The 18,474-nt window shown below is 37.3% G+C and overlaps 1 long non-coding RNA gene across 1 annotated transcript; it reads left to right on the forward strand.

Moving 5' to 3' along the window:
* The first annotated feature begins 7,006 nt into the window (after window positions 1-7,006).
* On the forward strand, window positions 7,007-8,208 carry LOC122577951. Its single transcript, XR_006320444.1, has 3 exons — window positions 7,007-7,201; window positions 7,283-8,018; window positions 8,109-8,208. It is a non-coding gene; the product is annotated as an uncharacterized LOC122577951 (long non-coding RNA).
* Window positions 8,209-18,474: the final 10,266 nt, after the last annotated feature.

Here is an 18,474-nt window from a genome sequence, read left to right on the forward strand (position 1 = left end):
CTCGATCGTCTGCACCGTTTTATACGTTTCTATTATATTAAACGGTTCAACCGTTCTATTTCTGCAAATCCATCTGCAAACCTATGCTGAATTTACGCTTGATGAATTGTCGAAGCGAGACGATCCGATTTGCTCGTGTTCGACGATGTTTGAGGAGGTTTGGACACGAAATTTTTGTGAAGATATTTAAGATGTACAGATGGTGTGCATATAAGATGTAGTTGTATTTGGTAGAGTGGATATCACGGTTCAAATTTAGATAGAAATTCAAATTTCAGTTTAAATATCTCTGCAGATTGTATTGGGACAAATCAACGTGATTTTCTATCGCATGTTCTAATAAGGATATGTAAGTGGAACGAATGAATGGGTCGAGTGAATGGTAGTAAAACAAGCGTAAATCGTGTAAAAAGTGTGCAAATAGTAAGATCAGTGCACGAATATAGATATTATGAGAAGAAAAGTATTGCGATAAAGAATATTCTTTCGTTAACATTCGTTCGTCAAACGTGAACCAGGATTTAACCTCTTAGGTACGATGCGCCACTATAGTGGCTTTCGCGGATGTCATCTTATATTACGACGCGCCACTATAGTGGCTCACTCTACTGACTCATTCGCTCACCGTTTCAACCAAATGATGTATTTCAGTTGTCTTGCATCATACTTTTTTGTCCTCGCAATGTTTTATAACAGCGTTAACAATATATACAGACAGAATATATAGTCTTTGTTTTTGATACGCCAGTGTCAGATATCAATTGTTGCTTATCGTTAAAATAAATATGCCATTATTGGATTATATGCCGTATCCTTATAATCTTTTAGAATCTTCAACCTGAAAAACTCGCTATAAAATGGAAAACGAAGAGCAATTTGAAAAACATTATCGCGCTATGAGTGTGAAAATTGTTACGTGGGTCACAATATAAAATATATCATACTCAATTGTTAAAGTAAATTATTAAAGTTCACGTGTACGCGTCGTATCTTTAAGAAACGTTATAATTTAATTATCGAAAACTTCATTCCAATGTGCTTGCACAGAGAACAGCATTATCCGTCTCACATTGCAGTGCTGTATCGTTTACGCGTAATTCGCGCGAAACTCTGCCGTACAGAGAAACAGCCCCCTACAAAATTCAACTGTACCTACGAGATTAAGGCCTCCTTCACCAAACACGTTTCCGCGTTGCAATTTCTTTTTCTTCGTCACGATTTATGATCTGTGTACATTTTAGAAAAACCAAGATACATTGGAATTTCTTAAAATTTCACAGCGTGTTGTTCGCATGTTCGTTATACGAAAAAATTCGAAGGGCAACGAATCGAAGGGCCGAGTGGATTCGTTGATCGAAAGTTATAGCAATTTTTTGTGACATTGTTCAATTCTTCGTACAATTTATGCGTTATATTGTTCGATACTCTGAATCATATGCAAAGCAACGTAATAGAATTGTGTCGATGTAATAACAATTTCAGTGACGATTTATTCGATCTATTCGACGATTATGGTAAATTTTCACTTTAATATAAACACTGTAGAATAGAGTTAATACGACATCTGTAGTGTACATGTAACGTTGTCTGGTTCGCTTCAGCGACGATTCGCGACTGCCGAAATTTACTGTTTCCCCTTCTATGCCGATTTGTTTGGCCTACGATGTTGCTACACATACATAAGCTGTTATAGCTGTTGTTTATTTTTCCTTTTATCGAAAATTAATTTCAATAAATTTCTCTGTCTGCTGTGAACCGTGTGTGGGCATTATTGAATAAATCTTTATTCAAATATGTAATTATTTAAGGATAATTAATTAAGATTAGAAGAGAGTTATTTGCTATTTGAGAGCTCAAACAAACAGTAGAAATAAATTATTTTTTACTTGAACAAGTCCAAATGTTAAAATGCAATTTTCTTTCTTATTTACTATCCTTTTCTATCTTTATTTATTGTTTATCGATCGTCGAACAAATTTATTTTCAAACAGATATAGCATATGAGTGATTTCTGTAAATTACAATTCATAATTTTTGACAATGTTTGTTATCTATGATGAATACTCTAAAATCGAATAGATTTCCGGACAACTTGTCCCAAAAGCGAGCTATTTTAAAAGCAAATGTGAACTGTGACCTGTCTATCGAAAAATAACCAAAAATCAACCTCGTGATTGTTTCATTGTACGAAATGGGACAGGTAAAAGACAAAAGCAAAGACTATTTACGTACATATATTATCATTTGTTTTCCATTAAATTCAAATGAAGCATAAAACTTCATATACAAATAAGAAATAACGAATAAATAATGTTTGCCACTGTTTAAATGACTTTTATTCAAATAAGAAATTTATTTCCCGTATAACAACTAAAATATTATTTCAATTTCTTACTTATTATTTAATAGGTAAATAAAATTTTGCCCGACACTGTCTATGAAATATTCTCCCAATAAATGTAATTCTATTTCTACATTATTCTCATTATTTTATCTAATTAATATCCTATTCTGAATGTTCTTCCAATAAATATAATTCTATCGTCATATCACAGAACAAATGTCCACATTTATATATCACCTTATCTATCTCGATATATTACCATTCCATTGTAAATGCAATTTTAATAAATGCAACTCGATCGTTCATAAAGTCCGCCTTCTTTTTTAGTTAGTGGAACTTTCAACTTTAAAATGAACCTTTTTATCTTACATTGTTAATACCACGTGCTTCGTAAAATTGTTCTTAAAGTAAGTATAACATGATATGTAAATCCTATTATTAAAAATTCGTTAAAGAACGTCCAAGATCGAACGATCGTGTCTTTTTCTGTTTCATTTCAAGGGAGCTTTTATATTCTACGCTCTACGCTCTATTCTACCGACATATTCTCGTGCAACGATTGCGAATTCGTGAACAGGCATGGCCGCGGAGGAGCGGCGAAGAAAAGACGCTTCTGATAACGATAAACGTCATATCGCCTCGTTCCCCTTTTTTCCTTTCGCCCCTTGTTACAAACAGCTTTCCATTGTCGACTGATCGCATTATGCACAAATATGGCCTTCCACTTCGTCATAAATCTTTAAGTTTCATATATCCGCCAGATAGGTGAATATTATCTATAACAATTTATCGCGAACTTTCCTAAAAAAAAAAATTGACTAATTTTCATTTCAATTTCCTTCCATTACCAATACGTTCGATTTGCTAGAACTAAATTCTACTTATAAGAAAAAAAAAAACGTATTATCGAATTCCGTTCGTTATCCTAGTTTCGTAAAGGTTCATTACCATTACTGATATTAATAAATCATTCTCAAGAGTGACAAATAAGATAACGAAGTCACCGGTCCCATTAGATATTCGCCGAGATGTCCTCGATGCGCAGAAATCTCTCGTGGAAACGAATCTATCTGTCGATTCTCTATTCCATGCAAATTCTATGCGAAACGTATGGAAATTAGCGAATTCTACGGCAAACATATTTGTCACGGTATCTTTGATAATATATTACATACGCGTCTGTGCACTCGATGATTGTTCCGAAACGTAGTTACATTCCTGGAAGACCTTTCTGGCAGGCGCAAATCGCTCTTATTTCTTCATAAAATCAAATTAAACTAATCGCTTTTCTTCTTTTGTAAGGGAAACGAATGTACGAAAATTACAGATTAAAATGTCGCTGAGGTAATTTTTCTTTTTACAAATTAAACGAATATGCTACGCCGTAGCTTCGAATGATTATTGATTCGATGTAATTTAATAAATACGAAATATTAATACTATGCTTGTTATATAGTTTTGACTTCTTTATTTTTTAACACGCGATCTCGACAGCGCGGTTGAACAAATATACAAAAACATGCATTTCCATGAACGCGTGAATGATATAAACGTCAGAAACGGTGTCAAGCTGAAGTCATTACGAATTACATGCAGCTAATAACCTGCCTGCAAAACCCCTAGAATTCGTCACATCGAACGCCCCTAATTTTCGGTTCCCAAATGCCTGGAAGGGTCTGCCATTTCATCACCCTCGATCTCCCATGGCGCACATTCGATAGAATGGAGCTTTGGGCAACCAATGAACCGTTTCAACGATTTTCCCAGCAGAAGAAGTAACAGGTGAATCAATGGCGAACAAGTGAACTTTCATATGCACTTATGTAGCTATCTCAAATATGGAAAGGAAGTTTTTATTGAATTATTGTCTGTTTCGCCTATTGCGATTTCTCTGTCGTTATTGTTTATTTCGTAGCAAGAAAATGCCAGATCACGTGAAACTGTAGCAATAGGTGACGATAGTGATAAAACGATAACGAAATTTGTTAACGAAATTTTTGATCTAAAATTGATAACAGTATGACTAACTGTAAAATTTAGAAATTTGTACCAGCGTCTATAATAGTATTTTGTTAATGACAAAATCCAGGATACGAATATAATTCATAGTATAATAGTAAACTTGACCAATGTGCGATAGTGAAACTTATTAATAAAATATTTTGATAACTTATAATATACCTGTTACTGATATATCTATCAATTATTTTACGAAGTTATACCCAAGAGCAAACTGTCGATATAATAACGAAGTTAATAAATAAGATCTTTTTACTGGAGTATTGTTTCCAAAAGTATTTTGGAAAAATAAAACACAGATACATCTGGGAAGGGTAATATAACGTGGCAACACTTGACGATACGGGAGATCGGACAAGTCGATTGTCGCGTTTCGCGGAATAGTTTAAGCGAACGGTAAAATGTCCTTCCTTGGCTCAGTATCGAGTATCGAGCAATAAAGCGTCGAAGAAGTGATAGCGGCTAATAGACACGTAAACATCTTCACTCCGACTTCTATGCACGCTGTTTCTTAAAACATTTTCACTTACGTTCTAATGTAAATCAATTTAATAGCCTTCGTTACGCTGGTTTCCAAAGTCGGATCATCGTATTCGCAATATCATGGAGAATAAACGAAGAATTTGAATAGGTCAACGAATTAACGAATCAAAATAATTATTAAAACATCGAAAAAATATATCATCGATCTTTGATTATTTTTTCAGCTACTTGCACATAATATTTTCAATATAATATAAAGAATGAATATATCCAATATAATAATTTCAAAATAAACATATGTAATGCAATGACTAGTATAAAAACAGGCTATAACGCTCATGCTCGTAATATTTGTTGTTTCTATTTTTCTATAATGCTGGATTTACAAATACCTTTTCTATACTTTAAAGCGCTATAAACTATACAACGACTTTCAAATATTTATTTCGAATAATCGTTACAGATTAAATAAATAACTTTAAGTTCTCGATATTGCAACTTTTCCTCTTTATACGTTCGCCACTGTGCTGAGGAAAATTCGTATACTTTTAACATTTCTCTTTAATCGTAACAATATCGTTGCAATGGTCAAATCGACGACTCGGTTAATTTGTCACCAGTCCATTCTCGAGCAAATTTACTCGTAAGATCATTTTCCGCGAACGTTCGCGAGTACAACGTCAATTTTCAACGATCGATAATCGAACGATCGCTTCTTAGTCCGCTCAAGAATAATTTTCATTTTCTAGCTACTATATTTCCCGCGCCGATATCACTCCATTGATTACTCGTGTAAAATTCAATCGCGAGTTCTGAATAATCGTAAGAACATACTAAATAGGTAATTACCGGGTCATTAATCAAATTAATTGTACGCACGTATCTTGATCGACCCGAGCGTCTAGATTTAACGCGTCGAAGAAGGGAAAAGTGAAACGGAATTCTGTTGGTGAAACATGGAAACAACTGCTAAGCTTCTTTAAATGGTTAACTTCCTTCTAAAGTTTTACATTAAATGGAACTTACAGATAGTAAAGATAGGTTTTATTAATTATACAATTTTTATGATATTATTTTCGTACGTTCACCTTACTTTTCACGTAATAACAGGAGCAACGCACCATAAACTATAGCTATAACTATAGTATCTGTAGATATACTCTGCTCTAAAAATAAAAAAGGAAATCGAACATAACGCGGAACAACTTTTACGATTTTACGTCTCATTTTTCTTACAAAATTACAAGACACAAAATATCTGATTATCATAACAAAACAGAATTTTGATATCAGTACATATCTACGTTCACGTACTTCCTATTCTTCTAAAATGCAAACGAAGCATAACACTCGATGAAATTCCTTCCTCGTTTCAAAATATTTTTATTAATAAAAATCCTGCGCCTGTGACAATTTCAAAAACCTACACCCAGTGAAACTTCTTTCGCGTTTCAAGATATTCCTTTTAATAGAAAACCTTCATCTATGAGATTTTCAAACACCTATACCTTACAACAACTGATAAAATGTCATCTTGGCCATAAAATATTTTCACTGATAAAAAGCTTTCGTAGAAAAACTGCAAATTACGGTACAGTGAGCGGCAAATGAAATTTCCTACGCACCTCAAAATATTTCTATTGCTACAGAACCTTAGAAAATTTCAAAGTGCTACATCCTATCTATAATTTCTGCTACGGTTGAAGGAAAACCGAGAAACAAACCCTTAGAGCGTCGATCGACGAGGTTCATACGGCGCCAGACTGATCCCGATAGTAAAAGACCAGAGCACTTTCGCTTTTAGCGAAAATTGCTGGTAATTACGGGTCGGCATCAATTTTTCCTTCGTCGTGTGACAAGTGCAACGACACTGTGTCCCTCTATGTACGTGTGTCTCGCACACACGGAAACCATGCCATTGGCCTGTTTCCCGGGGACATTTTCATATGCGCTGGAAACGAACGAGAGGATCGTTGACCGTTACAAGAGCAGAGGCAGATACCGATTAAAAGTGAACGAACGTGAAACGAGCCGCAGTGAAGAAGAGAGAAAGAGAGGAGAAAGGTAACGCAACGTAATGGAAATGTGGATATGCGGTTGGCGCGTGCGCCTGCAGTAGGGCAGGGCAAGACGACAGCTGTTTCAGTCCTGAGGCAACATCAGTGTTGCACCTGCCTACTTGCTTTGCCTGCCTGCCTGCCTGCTTGTCTGCCTGCTTGCCTGCCTGCCTGCCTGCTTGCGAGTTACAGCGAACTCGCGAACCGAGTTCGAGTTCGTACGCTTGCCTGCTTGCCTGTCCGCTAAACCTATAACCACCTACCCACCTACCAAGGCTAGCAGACTCGCTCTTATTAGGTGACTGATCTCCGAGTCTCCTTCTTCTTCTACCCTTTCGGTTTGTTTGTTGTTTTTCTATTTCTTTTTCTTTTTGCGCAGGTTTGGGAATTTTGGAAGGAAGAGAAGAACGAGAAGTTACGGTGTTCCTTTTTTAAATGGTTAATGGCTGGGCTGTACGATTTTCGGATTGGCGGTTTGAATTTAGGGAAGGTTAGGGAGAGCGAAGAAGTTGAGGAATTCTTGAGAACGCTGTGGATATAGTTAGGTAGCGGCGATTTGAAGATCCGGTCGTTTCTAATCGATAATTGCAGTTCGTTTGATCAGCGAATAGATCGGAGGTTTATAGCTCGAGGAAGTTGGAATAGAGGATCAAGGAGTTGTCGAGAGGCTCATAGAAGTTTCCTGTCGATGATCACTCGATCTTTAATAGGCTTCGTGTTTAAACAGGATGTTCGATATGTGGCGTTTAATATGTGAGAAATGATCGCGGAATACGACGAATGCTGTGGATTTACATGCAGAACGTAAACGGATTGGAAACTTCACACGGTCAAATAGGTCCTCGATCGACGATACGTCGTAGACCATAGACTCTCAACACGTGGCTCGCCAGTTAATTTTAGGCAGGCGATTAAATGTTACAATAAAATATCGAAACACATTACACGATAGAAATTCGATAAGAGAATAGTTAGCGAAGAATTATTTACGCAAGTGGATCTGGAAATCATAAAAGTGTGAGAGGCCTATGACACTGAATAGACTATAATTTCGAGGATCTTCTGGCGAGTCAGCACGACTGAGATTCACGCTTAGGGCAATAAATTTGATCCAGGTAGGTACCCCTTTATGCAGTTGGTAAGACAGACGTAGGCACGTGTTAAGAACGTTAACACTTTATTTTCGGGTGCGTGTGCTCGCATAGTTCGGTGACGACCTAATGTATCGGATGCGTCGTTGTGTCACGGCGCCCGCATAAGCAAGCGTGGCACGCGTCACGACGCCTCGCCGTCGATAAACAAGGCGCTGGAAACCAAAGGTAACGGGATTTAAAGACCGATTTCTGTCTTCGACCTCCTCTTTCTCTCTCTCTCTCTCTCTGTCTCTCTCTCGTTTCCTCTGCTTCTCTTCCAATCTAATTTTATCGCCTAGAGAAATTCGACAATTGTTTCACTCAAGTAGATACGTTTTTGGTTTGGATACGTCTGTGCTTGAATTAATTTTCCCACTTATTAGAATACATTCGTCAAAGCGACGTATTGTAATCGTATTGTACCGTTGAGAGACGTTTCCGAAGTAGAAATTTCTATAACGAGAAATTAGAAATTAACAAAAGCAATTTTAGATTACGTTGGTTTTCGTACTCGTGTGCGTGTAAATGTAACCATCAGCAATTTACGACACGTACGAAGATAGGGCAGTCGTAAATAGAGGAATTGTTATGTTCAAGTGATTGGTAAACTTTTTCAGTTAGTAAGTTAGGTTAATGGCTTACTGTATTATATTGCTATATTATCTAATGACGAGCATGTTTTTGAATCTGTCACGACATGAAAAAGAGAGAGAGAGAAAGGAATGAAACTTGAACGTGGAAATGAAAAGAAATTTAAATTGATTTGGTTTTGAGTGGTGTCCAAGCGTCGTCTATCGGAGCTTCGATCACGCATATCGATAGATCCCAGCTCGTATGGAGGACTGACAATAAGAATCGCGACTTAGAAGGCGACCGTTGTCACTGCAGGCCTACTTCATGGCGGAAGTCTCTTGACCAATCAATCCGTCGATTCTTGGTCAACAGGTCACTCGGATCAAATGGAAGAGAAAATTAATGTGGCTCGCCGCCTTGGAATGCTTCTACATTTCATTATTCTCCCATCAAATCACCTTATCATCGACAAGAATAGAACAAGCTCTTCTAAAGGTATACTTTTGACACGTTCGAGATTAAATCATCGTAGATTTTCAAAGTTTTTAACGACAAGTAAATGGCGCATAGGTCTCGTATGTGACCTTCTGGCAATCGAAAATTAAATTGATCAATTCCGCGTTCGATACATTTCTCAATTTCATTTTTCAGGTATACGATTGGCGTTCCACTTGCAAACAGCAAAAGATTTACTTACGTGAGTTTCTTTATCGCAGAAAAATTGGTAAAATTAATGGTAAATTCCAAGGTAAATTTTAACAGATAATATTTATAATATTTTATCACGTCTTACGCTTTTGTCGCTTGGAGATTCATTTTAATTAGAATCTCATTCATTTTAATAGAATCTCCAAGGTTACATGAAATGCATATTCTAAACAACTGAATGAAAAGTGTACCATTACGGAAGTAAAAACAAGTATTCCATACCACTGTTCTTACATCATCCAATTCTTATTTCCTTCTATCTGTGTAATCGTACTATTATCTATAACAGAAATGAGAAATGAAAATTAAAATTCAACCCTTAAATTTCATCACGAACCTAAAATCCATCATCTTCTCCTCTAGGCGATACGTTTTAACGAGTCATAAATTCGACAACAAATTTGCAGTTCTTACCATGCAGGTGCCCAATAGTCCAATACTAAACATATTTACTTATCTATAAAATAATATTACGTATTAAAATTCATCCCTGGGAAATTTCACGGCGAGCAAAAATTCCCTGCGTCTTTCCTTGAAAGCCTAAACCCTAAATCTTCTAAATTTTATCGCAAACTCAAATTGCGCTATTTTCCTCGGATAAAAAGAATTTCAGCGAACGCGATGGATTGGATGGAGCCGAAAGGAAAGCGCAAGAAGAGCGGCGGACAAGAAACCACGAGGGTCACAATCGAGCAAGTCTGAGAAACGAACGCACGCGGTTAGTGAATTGTAAAGAGAAAAGAGACGTTACAGTTAGGTCTAAACAACAGGCCTGTTGCTCCCGCATATAATACGCGGACGAACGCATGGCATATAATATGAGAAAATACCTCGTTACTTAGATTCCGGTAATAGAGCCACCGACGATGCCTTCTCTTTTCGCTCGGCCCGTCGGTCTAGCGGCAATTTATTAACGTAACCTCTGTGATTAGATCGCGATTTAATAAACGACCGTGCGCCAACAACGTTGAATTAAATGTAATAAACTCGATACGGGTTTTAGCGTGACCCGATTGCGACACACAGCCGACAAATGTTCCATGATAAAGCAGTCTGCAGATATTCGATTAAATCTTTGTTCTCTAGGCAACTTGGAATCGCATACGCGATTTTGTGCGAATTTAACTCGGTTTAACTGCGAACTCCGTCCAAGGTTCATAGAAATGTTCCTTTTCTCTTGTTTTTTTTTTTTCTTGAGTTTATTAGAGAGCAAATTGTTTCGAAAGAAAATAATAATTTCCTATTTTATGATCTCATTACGCGAGAGCGTTTCGAATTGAAAGAGAGAAAGAGAATGGATTTTTACGCGTTGCATATCTTTATACGCGCATTAAAATCTTGATTACTGCGAGCTTAATGAATTGGAGTAATGAACTGTCTCGAGTTGATGAATAACGCACGACCACGTTACCAGATGAAAAACAATTGCTGATGTATCTGCAACTTTGGTAAGAACGGTTCGATAAATATCGAAACGAGATAACCAAGTTAACGATCGTTAATTAAACATGAAATTTCGACACGAACGTGCGTTTAAACGAACAAAAAGTGGCGATTAATTAACTCTGGTAATTAAGACGTCCATACGATAAATTATATTGACGCAGAAAAAGAAAGGAAGAAGAAACGAAAAATTATCAGAAGAGAAGACAAATGACGAAGGAAAACGAATAGAGAAAGAAGCTTTATTTTTCCTAAGTGAATGAACGAAGCTGCGCCCACAACGATGAGGCGATGACAGATGTTGCAACCGTATTAGATAATTAATCTGATGGAGGATGGAATGGATGCTCGAATGACGGGCGTGGAGGGATGATTATCGAGCTCGTTTAGTTTTATTAACTCGGGATGAGGGCGATACCCAACCTCTCGACTTCGTGCCCTTTCGATCCCCCGTGATTTCTACCTACCCTGTAACGGATATCTAAATCTATATAGAAAGCGAGAAGAATCCTGTGAAAAGTAAACGTTCATTGTTTGGATAAAAATAAAATTGGGGAAATTGGGGTTTTTACCCTCGTGAGAATTTAAACATAAAATTGTGTGAACCGTGATATTATTTCTTTTAAAAAATATTTTCTTTTTAATACTTACAATCTGTTTAAATATTTCAATATCGTTACGTACATCGTGTAATGAAAATAATTTATTCTGACAGTACTGTATCACAATAACGTGTCATGAATGTTAATCGATAATTTTAGATCGTCCTACGAAATACTAGAAGATTCAGTTTCCTAATGATTTCCACAAATAGTCACTGTATATATTGCTTATGTCAGCAGCAGCCACGTAACTTGAATTTCTTAATAAAAAAAAGTAAAGGAAAAATTCATCGAGTAATACTTAAATTTCTTCTTCCAATAACAACCCTGCTAGACACCAACCGCAATCATCGTCAAATCACCTTTACCTCCATTTGCACCAAATCACCCAATATGCTCCCGAAACTCTCCCACACCATTCCACTTTCCCTTCAACAACGATCACCCACGATCTCGCAAACTTCCTCCGTATTCTCCTCCGGAGATCGATTCCAGGGAAGCCAATTAGAGCAAAAAGTTGGTGATCGATCGGTGTGCAGGAGGGTGAACGTCGAAAGCAAAGATAAAAAACAGCGAACAGAAAGGAAGCAAGTAAGAAACAGGCAGAACGTGGATAAAGCTTCGTTCAGATTAGGCGAGTTACTTGAACAGAAACCACAGGAATTCGAGTTTCGAAAGTCTCCAAGCGTTTAGAACAAAAGTTCTCCTTCCAATCGTTTCGAAAAAGTCAGGTGATTTGATTTCAAGTTATTGCTCGTAAAAATCAAGTTTCTTGGACTTCAAGTTTATATTCGCACAAACCAAGTAACTCGGTTTCAAGTTTGTGTTCATATACCTAAGGCAAGTTGCCTGAACCCGAGGATCGTATTCATACGAATCAAGTTACTTGACTTCAAGTTTACGTTCATATACGTTGATCGAGTTGCTTGGGCCTCAAGTTTGCGTTCGTTAAATCAAGTTACATAATTTCAAGTCAAACGGCTAGATTTATCTGATTATTAAGTAATCTCGTTACAAGCATATCTATCTGATAAAAACTAGATACCGCACAAGGCATCGGTTGCTCGTCTTTCCGGTTGGACCCAAGTGGAAAGCAAACTAAACGATTGTACTCAGAGTCCGAGTCATTAAAATTCGATTAATTCGACTAATCTGAACGAGGTTTAGGCCTGTAAACTAATCTGAACGAAGCTTAAGAAAGCTATATAGTCAGAAGTGGCAGAAGGTCCACCCACGCTCGACCCAGGGAGAAGGATAAACAAACGATCTCCCCTCGACTCGAAAAAGTTCCTCGGCCGGTTTCACAACTCCCTCATCCCCCTTCGAGTCCCTCGATCTCCCTAAAAAGGTGGAGGGGCCCTTTGGTAGCGTGGTGCCACGCACCCTGACATTATCTGCCGGTTTATTATATAGGTACCTGGTGGCACGCGCCGGCCCAGGCAACAGCTGCTCTCGTGGCGAACACCGGAGGTGGATGAATAAAGTGAGAGGCACACCTTGCTGCAGACGCGTGCCGGCAGCCTTCAAGATGTGAATACCGAGATCCTCCGTGTGTCTGGCCGTTGCCCTCTCGCTTCTATCTCTTAGAATCGGACCCGGTGAAATTTCGCTCTTTGGACAGACACGGAAATTCTACTTCTACTGGTGTGTCGTTTTCATGCTCGTTCTATATTATACAATTTATTATTGCGGATGAATTATCATAGTTCGCGTACTATGAGTGGAGAATTGCTCCTTTAATTTTGTTTCACTTTTTTCATGACTCTTATTGGATGACTTGAGTGTGGCATGTACGTATGAAATATACGAAGTATTTTATGTATTATCCGAGAATATACCTAATTTGTTATGATTCTTCTTTGACTGCATTTTTATAAATAAGAAATAGAATACAATATTTTGAAAATTTGTAATTGTACAATGTAATTTTTGGGGGAAGATCACCGACCTTCCACATTTATCACATTGTTCGGTAAACAAATTTCCGTGCAATTCTGCGAGATACTGTCTCTGTATTCCTGATCGAAGACGCAGGCCATCAATATTTTGACTTATAATAAATCTAACTTTTTCTGCAGGAGAAATAATATCGATCAGAAATGTTCTATGAAATGAAAGTATATAATTGCTTTGTATTATCATAATATCGTATAGATCAAACGATCCTGTCGTGTATAGCATCGTAAAGATGTATTACAAAGGGAACAGTTTCTATGTTCTCATTCGATGTAATAAGCATCGTATAAACAATTTCATAGCGTTAATATAATACAAGATATAACAATTCTAATAGATATATCCTAAAACCTTCATCTTCCTTGCATCACATAAGGTACAGATACATTTTACAAATATCAGACATGGTCTTGAATTTGTCCACGAAAGAACATGCTACTATAAATGAAAATACAGTTAACCTTGCATCGACTTTATGTTGCTCCAATGAGCTTGGAAATATAGTCTGAAAACTACACCACTTTTCCTTCGTCATAAAACCCTGCGTAAAACAACAACCGTCGCGTGAAAGACAATAAACGCGAGTAACACGTCCACCATAAAAGTAAATACACCGAAGGGGATGTGAATGGGAGCGATGCATCTGCGAAGAGTGCAGAAGATCGCGCGACCATCTTGCAGATGCGGGACCCGATGTTTGCGCGTGTGTAAGAAGTCAGCTCTCTCGAGTCGTATATCGCGGCATTCATCCCGGAGCATGAAGGGTAGCACCTGCTACCTGGCCCAACAATGCTCTCGCTCGGATGAAGATCCTCGCATAACATTTTTTATCACTCAAACAACGACGAGATGGAGACCGAAGCGAGCCAAGTCGAAGAGTGCAGGCTCCGCATCGTTCCCTTAACCCAGATACGTCCGCAGATATTTCCAAGCAATTCTTTACTTTTACTTTCACGCCGCCGCACAACGCGACTTGCACAGTGAACAAAAATGGAAATAATCGTCGTTCGATTTTGATCTTATTATTCGATGATATTCGTCAGTCTGTGAATAAGTAAGTTTAATGTAAGCAATAATTCTGTCAAACGTCGATGCAGAATTTGCACTCGTTTGTCATACATTTTGGTTCGTTGATTTTTGTTAGGTAGTGTTCGTTACACCTTAAATGTGGAGAATTTGAACGAACGTACGTGTAATTTTATTTTCCAATAATTTCCAAGAACAATTTAAAGAATACGGTTCAAACTGTTCTGTAATTTTGATCGTTCTGTGTCAAGAAGGTATTTCATTACATTGGTGTGTAATATTTTCCTGCTACAAACTGCTACATTGAATGTCCTTTTTTTTTTAATGAATTGGATTACTGACCACGCTTGTTCCAAGAAAATGTTAAAGGTTACACAAAGTCTCTGTTCTTTACCAAATATCGGCGCAGTATGTGACGAAACGGAGGAGAGAATAAATGATTTTTGCATGACACTAACGAAAAAACGGGAAGATTGCTCGGCATTGTCACAAGCGCTAGTTATTTAAATATCACGGGGTGTAATTAGACAAAGGAAGAAATATCCAAGATATTTCAACTAAGCCAGAGAGCAGGGAAAATACTAACGAAAATTTGATAAACAGGCTTTTACTCGCCTTGGATCCTGCGATACCAAGAAAACACAGAACGACACTAAAGATTAACGTCCGTAAGACAACAGAAACGAGCTGGTCATGCTCTTTTCCCTGTCATCTTCATACGTAAAAATAATTAAAAAATATTGCGCTATAAAAACGCAAAAATTGAAAACGCCAAAAGATTCGTTCCCACAGGCCATTTGTTTGCGGAAGCTTTCCCCCAAAGCTTAAGCTTAATCCCAAAAATGCTTTCTATATTTAACATCCATCTTAACATAGTAAAAAATCGTAGTAAATACGACAATTTTAATCGCGAAAACTCGAGACTCTGGAAAATAATAATCCAAGGATATACTTTAGCTGCCTCGATACGAAGAAACACGTGATACGGATCGACCTTTTGAACCGCAGAGGAAGATCTCGCGCAAGATATCGATAAGATCGCATCTTTGATCTGGTGTAGCCGGCGCTACCTGTATCGTGGGTCTGCGAACGCCCGTTTAAAAAATTCATGAATGTCACCTGCTGGTTGAAGGAAGGCGGCGGTGCTGGCTTTCAGTCGAGCCGCGCTGATACACAACGAGATGCGTATCAACATCCGACGACAGGGTGCCCGGCTCTTTGGCCCGCCTTGAATTTCCCGCCAAACCGTTCATCATCCTCGCCCGTAATCACACGTTGTCGATCGTGATAATGCTTGAAACGTAGCCGCCAACCTAATTAAGACTATCATCTGTGACAAAGTCTAAACGAGCCGCGGCTCTCCCGTACTTAACTTTTGCTACTGAAAATTCGCTTTAATATACTGATTACACTGGTTGGTTCATTTTGGGCAATAAAGGGTACGTGTGAGAGGTATTTTGAAATTATGGGATAAATTAGGGTTTCTCGAGAGACGAAGATTTTTGGGCTGTTACAAGTCAAGAATATATTTATGGGATATCATTATGGGTTTTGGGTGTTACCTAATTTCATTTTCGTAGATCGTGAAGTTTTAATCTCGTCGTTCCCTGAGTTTGTATGACCCAAAATGAAAATTATGCTTCAGCAGATAAGTATCCATTAAAATAAGAACACTGTGTTTAAATATTTGGCTTTAGTAACTCGGATGTATTCTACGCGCCTTTCGTCTGACAATTTGTAGGGAAGACGCGCTTAGGAATAGAAAAATGCGAAATACAAGCGAAGAGGATAGCACAATGTTTAACACGTTCGCTGCGGATCTAATTTTCATTGTTTACAACGCTGTATGTTAACAAATAATTTTTGTATAATACCTGTTTCTGTTTTGCGAAATTTTACATGTTACGCGTAAATGTACGTTCGATGTGAATTATTATGAGATACCCTTTCATAGAAATTAAATAGAAATCAACGTACAATACGAATTATTTAAATAGCGTTACGTAAGAAAAAGTGGTAACGCATACGTGTTCGCATCTTTAGGATGGAACTGACAATAACCTACTGATCGAAGGCAGCTGGACCTTCCTCGAGTCATCTGCTTGTGTAGCTCGCGATGCGATAACTATTCCCCCTTCTCGCCACAACTGCATTAATGGATATTTATTATCGTCATCGAAGGTGGGTACCCAGAAGACAGCTGACTCGGAGAGGAACGCTGTTCAACGTTGGATGATGCGAGCCAACGAGATAACTTGTTTCCGGTCCTATCAGAAATTCCATACCCACTTTCGATTCCAGTGAAAATATTAGCTACGTAATATCGTATAAACTATAGTATTTCCACCGTATATTTTAAACTAGTTAAAATTATTATAAGTATAATTATTAGTAAAAAAAAAAGCTTGAAATTTATTTCGAAATTTATTGTCATCCTCAAATTATCTGAAATTATTTCAGTACAAATACTAACAAAATTTGAACTTTTACATTTATTCACTTTATGTTATTCGCTTTATACAATTTTTATTCCATACCTTTCAATTTATCATTTATCGCGAGATTAAAAGCGCTTTAGATTGGACAATTTTATTAAACCTGGTCAGCTTAGAGTCGTCACGCAACAATCTCGATAACCAAATAATAATTAAACAAAAAGAATCTCATTCTTCGATCACTCAATCAGATTTATTGTTAACAAAAAAACATAGAAAATATGTAGAAATTTTTACTTCACGCGTATTATTTATATCTCTCGCCTAACCGTGAACCCTATCTTGCTACAAAAAAAAAAAAAAATAAAGAAAGAAAGAAGAAGGAAATATAAAAGACAAGCGTTTCTTCTATTTAATTATTAACAGAATTCCGACCTCTAAACTAATTCTGTATCCAATACACCTAACAGCCGAATCCAGCGTATTTCCACCGCAGAAACGATTATCCTCGACAAGCAATTAATACACCTCTCTGCTGACCAGATAGAACGCAAATATTTGACGCAGCCAAAGTGTGCAATTCCATCCGGGGGCCGTGTTTCGTGTCGCTATGGTGGTTTCGGCACGCGCGTACCACTGAAACCGAGTGTGGGAAGAGCACACAATCAAACGCTCATATTACTCACACACGTGAATACACGTAGAAATAAAAGAGAGAAAAAAAAATAAGTAGAAGGGAATATAAGAGATGATGGTATTATGTCATCCGGAAAGGCGGGAAATGTTCTCTGGTAATATCGGTCTCCGGTGATCAGATAGGAAATTGTATAGGGATGTTTAACGAGGAGGGTAGAGGCGTAAATGCCACGCTCTTAAAATGTCAGAACAGCATCCCTCTAATAGGCTGATACGTACCATTCTGGCGCCGACCTATTGTCGATGTATAGTTCATCAAGTTACTTTGTCACGGTTTCGGGTCATCTTTTTGCTCGTAAGCCACGAGGGGAGAACCGTGAGATACGTAAAAAGGTTTCCCCTTACCGTCTCTTTTCGTTCATCTTTTTTAACGCCGAGCATGGATGCTTTCGGAGGTATTTTTTTTTATCACATAGATTTCTTTTCTTTATTTTTCATGGTGGGTGTTATGTAATATTTTTTTTTCTTTTTGGAACAAATTCAAGCGAAACGATGAAATTAGAAGAAAGAAGTTTATTTGTATTTATTAGTATATACGAGAAGATGTATGGCGATTGAGAGATGAAAGTTAATTTAGGGATTGACAAAACATAACGCTGTGGTTGTAAAATATTTTTGGGAATAAGTTTAATTTTCTACGTGGCAAGAGGTTAATTAGAATATCAGGGAAAGATGTGGGTGTAGTTTTATATTATGCTGATTTACAAATGAACGATTCTTTGGCGAAGAGTAGAAAAATGAGCTACTATTAAAAGGGAATTTTAATCGAATAACAGAGAAATTGGAAAATAAATGGTAATTTAATTAAAATTAATTAAAGCAGAATTCGAATTAATCGGAGAGGAATATAAGTTTCGAAAACGTTTTTCAACTTTATAAAATTCCTGTAGAACCACATTTATCTTGTAACAAAGGAAATATGAATTTTTAGCATTAACGACGTTCGTTGAATCTCACTAAGGAAGATGTAGGTTCCACTTTGAAAATCAAACGGCACTT

This window comes from Bombus pyrosoma, linkage group LG3, assembly GCF_014825855.1.
Source record: "Bombus pyrosoma isolate SC7728 linkage group LG3, ASM1482585v1, whole genome shotgun sequence".
Lineage (NCBI taxonomy): Eukaryota > Metazoa > Arthropoda > Insecta > Hymenoptera > Apidae > Bombus > Bombus pyrosoma.